At 44.0% G+C, this 15,382-nt stretch overlaps 1 non-coding gene across 1 annotated transcript; it reads right to left on the bottom strand.

Annotated features, from left to right (window-relative positions):
• Positions 1 to 5,168: 5,168 nt before the first annotated feature.
• On the bottom strand, positions 5,169 to 5,243 carry Trnat-ugu (transfer RNA threonine (anticodon UGU)). The gene has a single exon. It is a non-coding gene; the product is annotated as a tRNA-Thr (tRNA).
• Positions 5,244 to 15,382: the final 10,139 nt, after the last annotated feature.

Here is a 15,382-nt window from a genome sequence, read left to right as displayed (position 1 = left end):
TCTGTCACATTGCTAAATCGTCACACATGATAACTGTTAGGCTCTCCACGCCTGTCTAAAACTAGCACGCACCTGAAAGCTTATAATGGACATGACATTCCCGTTCTCGGAACATGTACTTTGCTTGCCTTGTATCGCTCGCATACGCGAAGAGCGACTTTTACAGTGCTACAGTCACGTGAGTGTGAGAACGTATTTGGTATTGATTCTTTTAATTTGTTTGGCTTTAACATCCAGGAAATATGTAGTCAGTGTCTGCATTCAATGCAAAAGGCAGTGCAGCTAGCTTGCTAAAAGAATTACCGGAACTCTTTTCTGAAGGTTTAGGAAAAGCTGTCCATTTTGTGGCACATATTACGCTGAACGACAAGGCTCAGCCGAAATTTTGCCGGGCCGGACCTGTTCCCATTGTATTACGGGACAAAGTCGCGGCTGAACTTAAGGAATTGCAAGATAATGGAGTTATTGCGCCCTTATCAGCAGGTCAGTGGGCAAGTCCACTGGTTTTTCTACCCAAACCTTCAGGCTGCATTCGCCTCTGTGTTGACTTCAAGTCTACAGTCAACCCACAAACAGTCATTGATACTTATCCGTTGCCACGCCCAGAAGATCTTATTTACAAATTAGGCGCTGGAAGCTACTTTTCTAAAATTGAACTGCGCAACGCATACATTGAAATACCGCTCGATGATGAATCTCAAAAAGTGTGTGTAGCACATACGCATTTGGACCTGTTTAAATATTTGCGTTTGCCTTTTGGCAGTGCTTCGGCACCCGCAATTTTCCAACGGTATTTGGAACAGCTGGCTCCACAAGTGCCGAACTGTTCAAACTGTTTGAACGAAGCCGGCCGGTGTGGCCGAGCGGTTCTAGGCGCTACAGTCTGGAGCCGCACTACCGCTACGGTCGCAGGTTCGAATCCTGCCTCGGGTATGGATGTGTGTGATGTCCTTAGGTTAGTTAGGTTTAATTAGTCCTAAGTTCTAGGGGACTGATGACCTTAGAAGTTAAGTTCAAATGGCTATGAGCACTATGCGACTTAACGTCTGAGGTCATCAGTCGCCTAGAACTTAGAACTAATTAAACCTAACTAACCTAAGGACATCGCACACATCCATGCCCGAGGCAGGATTCGAACCTGCGACCGTAGCGGTCACTCGGTTCCAGACTGTAGCGCCTAGAAGTTAAGTCCCATAATGCTCAGAGCCATTTTTTTGTTTGAACGATTTTGTAGCAGGAGGACGTGCAAAAGAAGCACATATTTGCAAATTTGATTGCTTTCTTTTGTGTGTTATCTGATGCAGGACGAAACTGTAGACTGGACAAGTGTGATTTCTTTAAACCAGAGTTGCAGTATCCTGGTCATGTCATAAACAGTCAAGGTGTACATTCTCTGCAGTCGCACGTGTTAGCCACACGAGACTTGCCAGTTCCTCGTAATATCACAGAATTGCAGTCATTTTTAGGAAAAATGAACTCTTATATTCGGTTCATATCGAATGCTGCACAAATCGCTGCTCTATTGCATCGGTTGCGTCGCAAGAATGTCCTCTTTGTTTGGACAGATGAGTGCCAAGTAGCTTTTCAAAAACTTCAAGATGCATTGCTCAGTGATCGATGCTTAGTCCACTTTGATCCTGAAAAAACAGTTGTCTTGCAAGTTGACGCTTCCTCTTACGATATCGGTGCAGTGCTTTCGCACAGAATTGGTGAGAAAGACAGACCTGTTGCTTCAAAAGTGTTTTCCAAATATCAGTGCAACAATTCAAGAACTGAAAAAGAGGCATTAGCTATAGTATATGGTGTCACCAAATTTCGCAACTATATGTATGGCAGAAAATTCTGCTTGGTTACGGATCAAAAGCCTTTGCAGTCTGTTTCATCTGACAAAACCGGTTCCTATAGGAACTGCCCAAGATTTGCAAAGATGGCATTTGTTATTCTCGCAATACCAGTACGAGATTGGGTATCGTCCGACAGCTCAACGTGGTAACGCGGAGGCACTTTTACACTTCCGATTGGCAGTGATACAGATTTTGACACTTCTGCAGCATCTTATTGTAATATCAATGCTCAGGATTCTGAGTTGCTTCACTGTTTCCAGCTGAACTACAGGAAAATTGCACAGGCCACGGAAGCTGATCCTGATTTGAACAATTTGCTCGATTATATTCACACACCTTGGCCTCACTCCTTGAGTGGCGTAAAGAACTCTGTAGTACTGAGATACTTTGCACGTCGACATAGCCTCGCTGTACAGAAAGGTGCGATTGTCGTTCAAAATGACAACGGACAGTCGCGCGTGTTGATCGATAAAGTATTGCAAAAGGAAGTGTTGCAGTTACTTCAGCAAGGACACTGGGGTACTGTTCGTACGAAGCAGTTGGGGCGCCAACACTGTTGTAGTGGATGGGTGCCAGAATGTGACATATTAAAACTCGGCGAGAACTTTCCAGATGATTTATTCGTTTCCTTTACAGAGCTCCGTTCACCTCGGTCTGCGTCACAGGCCCCGCATTGCTGAGCTTACTGCCCCAGCGACCTGTGCAACGCAACGCTGTATCGTGGCGGCCTCGTTCACCAGCTGTAGAGTTCCGATTACGTCAGGATGGCTGCGCCTGCAGCCGGTTCAGCGGCCACCGTCCCCGTTGACTCTGCGCTGCTCTGTCGGGAGCCATAGGCCGCCCCCGCTACCGCTTCTTCTTCGGCGGCAACGACCACCCGCGATCCGGAGTTCGAACTTGCGGCCCTCATCTCAGGAGTCTCCAGCGTGTACGGGGAGCCGAGATGACTGACCGCGGTAGCGACCCGAAGAGTGGTCTACCCTGGCTGGCTGTGGACCCCACGTCGGCCTCAGAGAGTCGAACCGACGACCCGCCGTGGACTGGGACGCTGTCGCCCCATCTGTTGCTGCGTGTAGCGCGGCAGTGTGACACGGGCCGCCGTCCAGGTGAGCTACCACAATTGCATCCCCGGTGTTGGCCTCAGAGGGTCGAACCAGTGACCCTCCGTGAACTGGGACGCTGTCGCCCCATCTGCTGTCGTGTGTCGCTGGTAGTGTGACATGCCCCGCCATCCAGGAGAGTTGCCACACTGGAATGAATCTCGTTAGAAAACAGCAACGACTTATGCTCTGCTGTGCACTTCAGTTTCACTAACGTATCGCTCCGAGTCACGTACGCCCCACACCCCAGTTGTGCCAGTAGGCCCCTTCTTCCTGTAACTTGCGACATACAAACCACTGCGTTTACGGTTTTCAGTGGTTCGATGGCCCCTGTGGCCTGCATTCACTTCGCAACTGCTGGTCAGTGTAACTTACTGCAATCCGGCCTGCACCTGGCTGTAGCTTGTGCTCAGAACATCGCACAAAACTAACTTTCCCTATCCTAAACGGTGGTGCCGCTACACTGTACTTGGCACGGCATGGACTGCCAAATAGAACAGATGACGTCACGGTGTCAAATGTGTGGAAGCTCAGTCCGCTCCACCACAATGTTCTCTGCTCGGTCTAAGCCGCAATCGCCATGGCAGCGTGTGTACATAGAATTTGCGGTACTTTTATAGAACACTCACTGGTTGATTGTGCTTGACTCATATAGCAAGTTTCCGTCTGCTGTGCTAGACAACATCACGTAGCACAATTCGTGTGTTATCTTCTATTTTTTGCCTAGAAGGTTTACCAGAAGTAACAGTGTCAGACAACGCACCTCAGTTCACGTCACATGAATTTCAAACATCCTGTAATCGGAGTGGCATAGTGCATCTAACTAGCGCACATTTTGTCAGAACATTAAAGCAGCAAATGACCAAACGTCGCCCCGCACACACCAGGTATCAAGCCTTGCAACTGTTTCTCGCCTCGTATTGTTCGCACGCATCGCTTCACGGCCTCAGCCATCGCACACTGCTCCACCCTCCTTAGTATCCGGATCCGCAGTAAGGCCACAAGTATCGCCTCGCGCTGCATGCTATTGTCTTTTATACGGTTTTTAGCGGCAGCAGACGGTGGGCGCGAGGCGAGATCGTACGTCGACTGGGAGCTTGCATGAATCTTGTTTCAGATCTGGATGGTTGCAGTCCCGCCATCAAAATGAACTCCGTCTGTGCCACGTACACGATGATCTTCCAGTGCCTCTTCCCCCAGATTCACGGGTGCAGAGGACAGCGCGGCCACAGCAGCCGCGGGAAGATGTCATCGCGACACCGCGGGACGACCCGACGGAGACAGAGTCTTCGGCTCTCGTCCTACCTATGAAGCTGAGCCCGCCCGCACCCCAAAAGTCGTAGCCGCAAAATTTGGTTCACGGAAGCAGGAGGTTGACGCGTACCCTTCTGGTCGTTTTCCCGCGAACATTTCCGCCAGAGCTCAGGCAGGATGGCGCGGTACGGCCGCAAGCTGGCGTCCACCGTCCTGCATCCCCCGCCGTTGTCGCACTCCGTACACCTACGTACGTCGGTTTGGGTGGGGGGAGGGAGGGAGGGAGGGAATGTCCTGGCGTAACCACAGAATTCGGAATAAAGATGCGAAACGAAAGACCAGGCGCGCCGCCTGCAACAGCTGTATATAAACGGTGCTCCTGCTAGCTTCGGGGCAACGGCCTTGCCGCAGTGGATACACCGGTTCCCGTGAGATCACCGAAGTTAAGCGCTGTCGGGCGTGGCCGGAACTTGCGTGGGTGACCATCCAGCCGCCATGCGCTGTTGCCATTTTTCGGGGTGCACTCAGCCTCGTCATGCCAATTGAGGAGGTACTCGACTGAATAGTAGCGTCTCCGGTCAAAGAAAACCATCGTAACGACCGGGACAACGGTGTGCTGACCACACGCACCTCCTATCCGCATCCTCAATGAGGATGACACGGCGGTCGAATGGTCCCGATGGGCCACTTGTAGCCTGAAGACGGAGTGCTGCTAGCTTCGGGCCGTCTGCAACGTGATTAGTGCTCCGCTGAACAGATCCGTATCAAGTGGTTCCTTGGACTTGGTGTAAAGCAACAACTCTGTTGTTTCCATGTCACCTCGCGCTAGCGACATTTTATGAAATAAAGGTTAAGTATTGTCAATTTGCTTTTCTGGAAATAAAACTGTTAAAACGAAATTAGTGTCATATTAGTACTGTCAGCTGCGCACGGGCGTTGATATAGATCAACGGCGTCAGGTGAAAATATGTGCCCCGACCGGGACTCGAACCCGGTTTCTCCTGCTTACATGGCAGACGCTCTATCCATCTGAGCCACCGAAGGCACAAATGATAGTGTGACTACAGGGACTATCTTGCGCACGCCTCCCGAGAGACTCACATTCTCACCTTGTATGCCCACACACTACATTCGTAGTATCCCACCCCAACAAAAAATGGTTCAAATGGCTCTGAGCACTATGGGACTTAACATCTGCGGTCATCAGTCCCCTAGAACTTAGAACTACTTAAACCTAACTAACCTGAGGACAGCACACACATCCATGCCCGAGGCAGGATTCGAACCTGCGACCGTAGCGGTCACGCGGTTCCGGACTGAAGCGCCTAGAACCGCACAGCCACAACGGCCGGCTACACCCCAACATACTCATTACTGGTGGAAGACATTCGTCCAAGTCCCGTAAGAGTTCGGGGAGTATCTGTGCATCCGCACAGAAGAATAAGGCCATGGCCGGTATCGCCAGAACTATATACTTATATGTGAATAAAACTGTTAATGTTGGTTGTTTGAGATTATTGTACAGCATTCCGAGAACGCTGCATCCCATAGGCACCCTATTAGCGACGAGAGGGCAAGACACCAAACAAATGATAGTTCCGCCGATGCACTGTCATATTAGTTCGCCCCAGTAGCTTAATGATCAGCGTGACGGACTGCCGTCCTAAGGGGCCCGGGTTCGATTCCCGGCTCGGTCGGTGATTTTCTCCGCTCAAGGACTATGTTGTGGCTCTGAGCACTATGGGACTTAACATCTGAGGTCATCAGTTCGATAGAACTTAGAACTGAAGTACCTAAACCTATGGACATCACACACATCCATGCCCAAGGCAGGATTCGAACCTGCGACTGTAGCAGTCGCGCGGTTCCGGACTGAAGCGCCTAGAACCGCTCGGCCACCGCTGTTGGCCTGGGTGTTGTCTTCAACAACATTTCATCCCCATCCGGCGCGCAGGTCGCCCAATGTGGCGCCGGATGTAATAAGACCTGCACAAAGGCGACTGGACCTGTCGTGCAAAGCCGTCGGCACACGGACCGTGCTGTGGAACGTCAAAGTTGAGCGTTCCAGTTTCAACGTGCTGTTGAACACTCAGAAATCATGCGACTTGTGCACACGGTACGTGGACCCCAACGTGGTATACGCGATCACGACGCACTCCAGCGGCTGTTGCGGGATGTTTCTTGTTCGTAAATCACACTGTTTACTAAACGGGCGCGCGTAAAATTCCCACGTTAGCTCCATTGAAACGCATATTTTCTCCGTCGTCCACGAAAAGGAAAGTACCATGTTCAATCAATAAGGACACGGGATTATAGAATTTCTATTACAAACAGTGCGGTATAAATTTGGAATACTTATCCGCATAAAATAAACATTATTCCATCATTGCCACACTTTAGTAAAACGCCAAGATCAGCCTTACTTGATCACTGTTCCTACCCAGTAGCAGAACGTGAATTACGAAGCGTAAAAGAAAAAGGGGCAAAATATCTTTATCGTAGTAGCGCACGCTCTCCTGTAGATTAAGCCAATCGAACAAAGTCACCCATAAAAAAAAAGGTGAACTTATATTTACGTAACATCAAATATTATAGTATATACTTATATTAAACTAATAACAAAGTATCAGAACATAATAAAAAAGGGAATTTAGGAAAAAATTTTAGAGATGCGAACCACCGCCCTAACATACAACCACAATAAGGATCGGTGACGCTGCTCATTACACTAAACCAACAATACAGTACTTGTGTCCAGTCATAGTCTCTTACCACTTGCTGAAAACCTTAATCGTAGATATATTACTAACTGAAATCCACTTATAACAAATTCTACCAAGAACAATGCGTTTTGGGTGGATCTTCAGTGTGTCGCTGCCTTCAAATACCATTCTCTCATAACATGCAAGTTACAATAATTATTTTGCCACGAATATGATGTTTCTCATTATTTTATTGGAACGAATCACACAGTTAACAACGGGTTTTCCAGTGATTCCCAATTCGCTGATGTCCAGAAACGGCATATATACGTATAGGCTTGAAATTAATGCCAATATGGCGCCTCACAACTCTGTACTGAAGGGAGACGGCGCGCCTGTGACGTAGTGGCGTTGTGCCATCTCATTGGTCAACGCTCAAAGGCACGCTCAGAACATCTGACATGCCAGATATTGCTCTGCACGTTCGGAAAGACTCCAGAACGTGCTATTCCACGCTATGACGTCAGAAACTCGGCACGTTCAACGTTCGTATGCACGGTCCGCCGGCTTAAGGGGCCTCCCGGCCAATGACGCCAAACGCTCATTTCTATTTCCACTGTCCTTTTATACCTCGTGTGTATGTGCACGTGCATGAGTTTTGTCACCTCAGTGTAATATTCCAGCCGCTTCCCGCCAGTGCGTTATATTGATTAAAATATATCGTCCTTGCGCGAGTTTGCTATCAGCATTTTAATACGGGAAAAATCCAATTCAACAGATGTTAGCTGGCGTGAGTGCATAGCGTGTACTGGGCGGGTCTAATGTTAGTGGTGCTTTTCAGGTGCAGATTGCAACATAGCACATCTAGTGGTCATGTACAGGCAACTTACCATCATCTTTCAGACTCTGAGAAAGACCGAATCATTATCGTGAGGGAGACGAGGGCGTCATACAGACAGATGTCACTGACAGCTGCCTGCAGCAGGATGACAGTAGAGAAGTGGTGACTAAATGGACTCAAAACAACAGTGGGGCAACAAGGGTACGCACGGGTCCCTAGAAAGACTACTCAAGGTGCAGGACTTCTGGAAGGACCAGTGTCTGTTTATTCTTCGTGTCAGTCTGATGTCCTGAGTTCATTTCTTCCCCACTAGCTCTACTGTCATCCTACCACCGCCAACTGTCTGTATCAGTGGCGGCAGACAAAAATTAAAAGGTTCATTTAACCATTTTAGATTATGTGCTCCTGACTGAAGCAACCATTTACGTCTGCAGTAGATGCTGCTCTCTAGCGGCTCGAGCCTAAACTACTTCGTATGTTTTGAATCTTAAGCCCGGTCCACATGCAACAATGTGTCTGCGCAGACATCGGCGCAGATGTCTGTACATGCAAAAGATCGCTGTAAATGTGGTGTGTTCACACGACACAAACCCCAATCTGCTACTCGCCCTCCATCTGTCGGTGTAGAAAAGAAATATCAGTGGCAAGCGATTACGCTCCCCGTACACGTCAAAAATTTAATTCAGTTATTTTGAAATATAGAAATGGAGGAAGTTCTGTTTTGGTCTGTGTTCGCAACTTGTGTTGCAAAAAACATTCAGACCAACCGCAGGAAACATAGAAAGCAGTCCAAATGGTGTAGACAGTGGCTGCTAAAGCGAAAGCAGTTTTCTTACGTAAATTTACTGCGAGAGTTGCAGGGTGAACCTAAGCCAAGCAGATCAAAATAACGTTCGCTGGTATACTTGATATACTCCTACACCAGATCTTCTAGATTTCTGAACCTTGGATAACTCTTTTCGGTAAACATTTCGCAACGAATTTATTTTAATTCTTTTTTTTACTGTTTCTCTGTTTGCCGAGGCGTCAACTGCCCGCAAGTTTTCAATTAGAGCATTGTATGGTGCTGTCTTTTTGTCTTGGTCACTATATTCTTTACTTTTAATCTTCCACAAACATGGGTGGTTTCTATATATTTCAATGAATTCACTTACAAACTCTCGAGAACGCTGACGAGTATCAGCCATTTTAATGCCCTGTGCGCACAAATACAAACACTAGACCGAGCAAACAGCTGTTTCGTGTGCGATTTGCGGCGATCTCCTGTCCACACGCTCCAACTTGTCTGCGCAGATGTGGTTTGAACCCACAGATTTGATAGGTTTCGCTCAAACCTCCAACTCCAATTCCAGGTTAGCACACACCTCAGGTTGGTGCAAATCTACTGTCCACACGCAACGATCTGTCTGCACAGATGTGATGTGCGCAGGCACTTGCGCAGACAGTGCATGGGGGCTTAATTATAATAATACTGCAGATATTTTTTTTTTTTAGTTGTATGTCCGATTACGCAAGTCTCGTAAACGGCTGGCCCTGACTAGTTTTAGTACGCAATCTGACTGCATAGAATAACAACAAACAATGAAAGAAAATTTTCGTTAACACAGTTAATTAATTAAGTCCCCAGCAACTATAAAATCTACGAAGCCAACAAAGCACAAGTGTAGCTGTTCTGTGTGTGGTAGTATGACTCAACGCACATCTGGCACGGTTCTTCTTCAACAAGACAAGAATTTTTAAATACCAATTATACTGACGTGATAAAAGAAAATTAGAAATACTATAATTGCGTAAGGAAAGCAGAATTACACTCTAATACAAGAACACAAGCCAGATGCTTTGTTGACTGAACCTATAATGATGCATTATTTGCGATACACAAATAATAAAAGAACATAGCGTTTTATTACCTTCATATATATTGACGAAATGCACTCTGATCATTACAATATCTCCATTAGAATAACATCTGCTATCTCTCCCATCAAATAACTGCATAAAACATGGAACAAATACTCCCTACTACCACATATCCACTCCGACTTCACAACAAGCAGTGTCCACCACAACTTCTCGGCAAGAACTGCTTGCCGCTACGTCTCAATAATCACTGCCAGTGGAGGCGGCGGAACAATACTCTCTGGCGCGATCTCTGGCGCTGTGGCTCAGTGTAGCCACCTTTCATATGCCCCTCCTCCACGGGCTAGAATTTGATGGTATTTTTGCCAGCATTGGTGGTGAAAATACCAGCAAATTCGTCAAAAAAAAATACAGACAAAAATAAAAGATAATATTAATACGTAAATATCATATAACTAGATAAAATTTTGGCTTTGCACTGACATTACAATAGCCTAATATATAAAATACAGTAAGGAATACAAATTTTTTTCATACATATGAGTCTCATAACTTTTCACAAACAGTAATACACAAAAAATCAGTTTATACAAATATTCACATAAATCCTTTCCATAGTTCAAGAAACAAGTAGTTGACAGTTCCAGCAGTAGCACCCAGCAATGTTGAATAGGTGCTACAGCAACAAGTGACATCATCTCAGTAGAAGCAGTCCATCAAAGGCACCCAGCAATGTCGAGTAGGTGCAGACACCATCAGGTGACATCATTTCAGTAGAAGCAGTCCATCAGTGGCACCCAGCAATGTCGAGTAGGTGCAGACACCATCAGGTGACATCATTTCAGCAGAAGCAGTCCATCAGTGGCACCCAGCATTGTGGAGTAGGTGCAGACAGCATCAGGTGACATCATTTCAGTAGAAGCAGTCCATCAGTCGCACCCAGCATTGTGGAGTAGGTGCAGACAGCATCAGGTGACATCATTTCAGTAGAAGCAGTCCATCAGTGGCACCCAGCATTGTGGAACAGATGCAGACAGCATCAGGTGACATCATTTCAGTAGAAGCAGTCCATCAGTGGCACCCAGCAATGTTGAGTAGGTGCAGACAGCAAGAAGTAAGATCATTTCAATAGAAACAGTTCCATCAGTTGCACCCAGCATTGTGGAACAGGTGCAGACTCCAACAGGTGACATCATTTCAGTAGAAGCAGTCCATCAGTGGCGCCCAGCAATGTTGAGTAGGTGCAGACACCATCAGGTGACATCATTTCAGTAGAAGTAGCTCCATGTGTGCACCCGGTATTGTTGAGTAGGTGCAGAGAGCAACAAGTGACATCATTTCAGTAAAAGCAGTTCCATCAGTTGCACCCAGCAATGATGAGCAGGTGCAGAGAGCAGTCCATCATATTCACTATCACTGATCACACTGTTCATCACAGTTTATAAGCAGAAATTAAACATGTCCTATTGGCACCAATCATGTAGAAAAAGTACAAGTAACAGTCCATAATATTCACTATCACTGATCACACTGTTCATCAGTAGAAATTAAACATGTCCTAGTGGCACCAATCATGTAGAAAAAGTACAAGCAACAGTCCATAATATTTACTATCACTGATCACACAGTTCATCAGCAGAAATTAAACCTTTCTAAGTGTCACACATCATGTTGAAAAGTGCAGGTAACAGTTCATAATATTCACCATCACTACTCAGACAGCATGAACAATAGTTTGAATACACATACAAATGCTTTTACACTAAACATACAAATCGTAACAAATACACAAATGATGTCAGATAATTGTCATATTAACTATTACAAATACACAAACATCAGTAAACCTATAATATTTATGGGTGTCAGTGCAAGCCACTACAAACAAATAAAATAATATTTAGGAAATAGTTGGGTAGGATTAGGAAAGGAAAACACACTCACTCATCTTTCATCCACATTAAGTACTACTGTGTAATTGAATAGTGTTAACTGTGTAATTTCAATTCTGTCAAAATTTGATGTTCATCATGTGTATCAAGTGGTAGTGGCAGCAATGTATAACAGTCAATAATAGTTAAGTCAACGTCATAGTCATCATGTCAAGACCAATGTTTGCCAAGCCAGATCAAAATGTACGGTTGCTGAACAACTGTCAGTGTGCCAAGATATGCAAATACTTCCTCTCTCCAAAAAAAAGTACATACTGCTTAGTGATTTAACAAAGTGTGTGTAGACAATCTTCCTTCCACTTTAGTGTTCTAGTCTGCTATCTTCATCCTCCTTGTTCCATATAGACCAACAAAAAAAAAAAAAAATATGCACCTCACTCACTTTACCTCTTATACACCAAAACTCCAATAATCATTAACTTCGCACAATCTCAATAATACCTCAATAATACCTCTTCAATACGTCGATACATATAAACCTTATTACCAATATCATTTCACTTCTATAACAACTCTTTCCTCTAGTCAGTCTCCTCGAACAAGTACAGATAAAATCCTAATGCAAACCTTATCATCCCATACAATCCGAAGACACACTGTCAACACACAACCTCTGTGTAATCCATCTGAGCCAAATCTTCTATTCATTATGAATTACAAACAAAGTAATGCATACATGACCTCTAACAGACTTAGTTCGAATAACTCTCAGTAATTAAGTATGATTACGGAGTGTGAATGATTATAATATTTCACAGTGTGTACACCACTTCAAGAATTATGGCAAATAGAAGCAAACATGTGGAGTATTTCTTGTGTCAAGTGTCACTTCCTATTTCAGTTGCTCACAAAAAATGCAGTGTAATAACTGTCAATGGTCTAAACCTAGTTTTGGTATGTTATGTCGTTAGCTTCCTTCCTATTAGCATAAATTTATACAGCTTCCATAAAACCTCCAGCTCATGTGACTTCTATGACGTTTCTTGTACTAAAGTCGCTCGTCGAATTACTGCAGTTCATTTTCTTATGTTAAAATATAAAGCACTGAGCGTAAGTAAAACAAGCAATAGCGAGTAAATATACCAGTAGTGAACAGAATGTCAACAAGTGGATGCAGCACAATTCTTACAACGAGGCTCTGCCAAGCGAACAATCTGTAATTAATACAATAGTGTGACCTAAACTCTATGTTTATACACAGTATATCAGCATTTCTATATACTAAATTAAAGAGTAGTTGTGACGACAAACAGAAGTGTATAAATATGCAATCCATACGCATAGCAGTAAACATATATCTTAAGTAATAAACAGGTCATTAGCATCATATCAGCATAAGCAAATAAATGGTCATATGTAATCTTAATAAGTAAACATGAAGGCGCAAGCAGATAAATGACAAAGTGTAACCTACATACATAACTACAGTCAGCACAATTAATCAGGTGACAATTATAATTTAAATAAATAAGCACAGCAGGCACATAATTAAAAAATATGACATCAGTGAAAAAGCATAGCAGCCAAGCGATGCATAATATACACAAGTTACAACTCAGTTCATTAATAATCATTGTCAAAATCAGTTAACGTACGCAAGCACGTCGCTTCACAAGTAAATTCATAGAACATGAAATTTAGCGCGAAGTATGAATCACGTAATCGCGAGCAGCACATTATGTCTAAAGTACGTACCTAAGTGGAAATATCTTACCTGAAAATGAACTCAATTAACAGTTACCTTTTTTTAGTTTATTAGTTTCTTCTTGGAAATTACATTCTTCCTGAAAATTTCTCGATAGCATGTCCTCTTAACGTCGGACACGCACAGAATTTACCTGAAGTTCTTAAATATTTTATAGAACCGTATCCTGAAAAATACTGAATGTTAATAACATAATTCATCAAGTCACTATAGCTTTATACTGAATTTAATCGGAGAAATTAGACTGTGTATTTGTTTATGGCTGTCAGTGCATTCGCACTGAGCGCTCGATCAGCTGTAGGCGCGTGACGTAGAAAGCAATTGTTTGCGGTCAACGACTGCCTTGTGCGGCGCGCAGACTTCACTGTTGCTTTGAGTATGTGCCGCCGCGCCGCCAAAACACAGCGCGGTATCCTTGTATTCTCTGCATGTTTACGTAAACTGTTGGTTTCTCGAAAGTATGTCATTCCACAAAAATTTTAACGTTAGATATATGATGTATTCCCTTAGAGCGTCGTGATTTCAGAGTTTCTACTTCGACAGTGTCATCATGAATAATTTTGCGAATTCTATATGGGCCGTTATAAAGCAGAAAAAATTTGCGACACTAGCCTTTTCCTTTGTGAGACAAACGATGAGACTTAATTAACACTTTCTGACCAACTGACAAGATTTTTAAACGACCAGGACGCTTAGCTGATTTCTCTCTTCTAGCAGCCGCAGATGTAATATTTCGTAGAGCCAGGTTGACAATTTCAGAATGCCGCAGTTTCCGTGTAGGCGGAAAAGGAACGATTTCAGATATGCGATTTGTCGGTGCTTTATTTTTTAATATCAGTATAGGTGGAAAGAAGTTGAGTCATTAGGAAGTTCATTCAGAATGTTTTGAAAAATATGAAGATACTGATCCCACGTTCTGTGATTCTGATGACAATAAAGACGACACAATTTATTGATTTCCTTCATCCATCTCTCTGAAGCGTTAGATTGGGGGTGAAAAAGTGAAATGAAAATTGGTTTAATTTTACGACGCCGTAGAGTACGAAGCCAAATTTTAGAACGAAACGGTGATCCATTATCTGATATAACCTTATCAACATGACCCACTTCTTTAAGAAAATGGTTAATGAAAGCATTAGATACTGAACGAGCTGTTGCTTTGCGTAACGGTGTAAAACACACATATTTTGATGTCAACTCCACTGCTACAAAAATGTACGCAAAACCATTAGTAGATCGAACCACTGGACCGAACAAATCAACTGCAGCCATGTCCTTTAATTTCGCTGGAATGATAGGAAACAACGGTGCTCTGTGAGAAATTGTTGGCGGCTTAGCCTTTTGACATAATTTGCATTTGGCAAGAACAAATCGAATACGTTTTTCCATATTATTGAAGTAGCAATTTTCTCGTAATTTATGAAAGAATTTTCTGGGACCAAAGTGTGCATAACTGAAATGCGTATACCAAATCAGCTTATTAACCCACTCATCAGGAATACAAACTAACCAAACAGAGTTGTCGACCGATTTTCGTTTAAAAAGAATGTCATTGCGAACTAAATAATGCTGTCTAATCGCTACGCTTTCCTTTCTCCTCCACTTCTCCTTAATGTCCTTCCAGATTGGATCCTTATTTTGCTCCTTAGCGATGTCCTGGAGCGAAGACGAAATAAAGTTCTCAAACGCAACACCTTGAATATACATCAAACAATAATTGTTTTCCTTGCAGTCCTCTTCAGCACTTTGTTTCAAACCCATAGGTGCACGTGATGAAGCATCAGCAACAATATTTGAAGAACCCTGTATGTAAACAATACTAAAATCAAATTCCTGTAGGTACAACGCCCATCGTGACAATCTGCCGTGAGTTAATTTTGTTGACATAAGAAATTCCAGAGCTCGATGATCGGTATAAACCTTAGTATGTCTGCCAAACAAAAATGTGCGAAATTTTGTGAAAGCCCAAACAACAGCCAAAGCTTCAAGTTCCGTAATCGAATAATTCTTTTCTGATTTAGAAAGAACACGACTTCCAAATGCAATAGTCTTTTGTACTACAACGCCGTTTTCTTCTATCTCTTGAAATAAATGTGCACCTAGGCCTTTGTATGATGAGTCCGT

Source organism: Schistocerca cancellata, chromosome 10, assembly GCF_023864275.1.
Source record: "Schistocerca cancellata isolate TAMUIC-IGC-003103 chromosome 10, iqSchCanc2.1, whole genome shotgun sequence".
In the NCBI taxonomy this organism is placed as follows: domain Eukaryota; kingdom Metazoa; phylum Arthropoda; class Insecta; order Orthoptera; family Acrididae; genus Schistocerca; species Schistocerca cancellata.
This window is presented reverse-complemented; position numbering and strand designations above follow the sequence as displayed.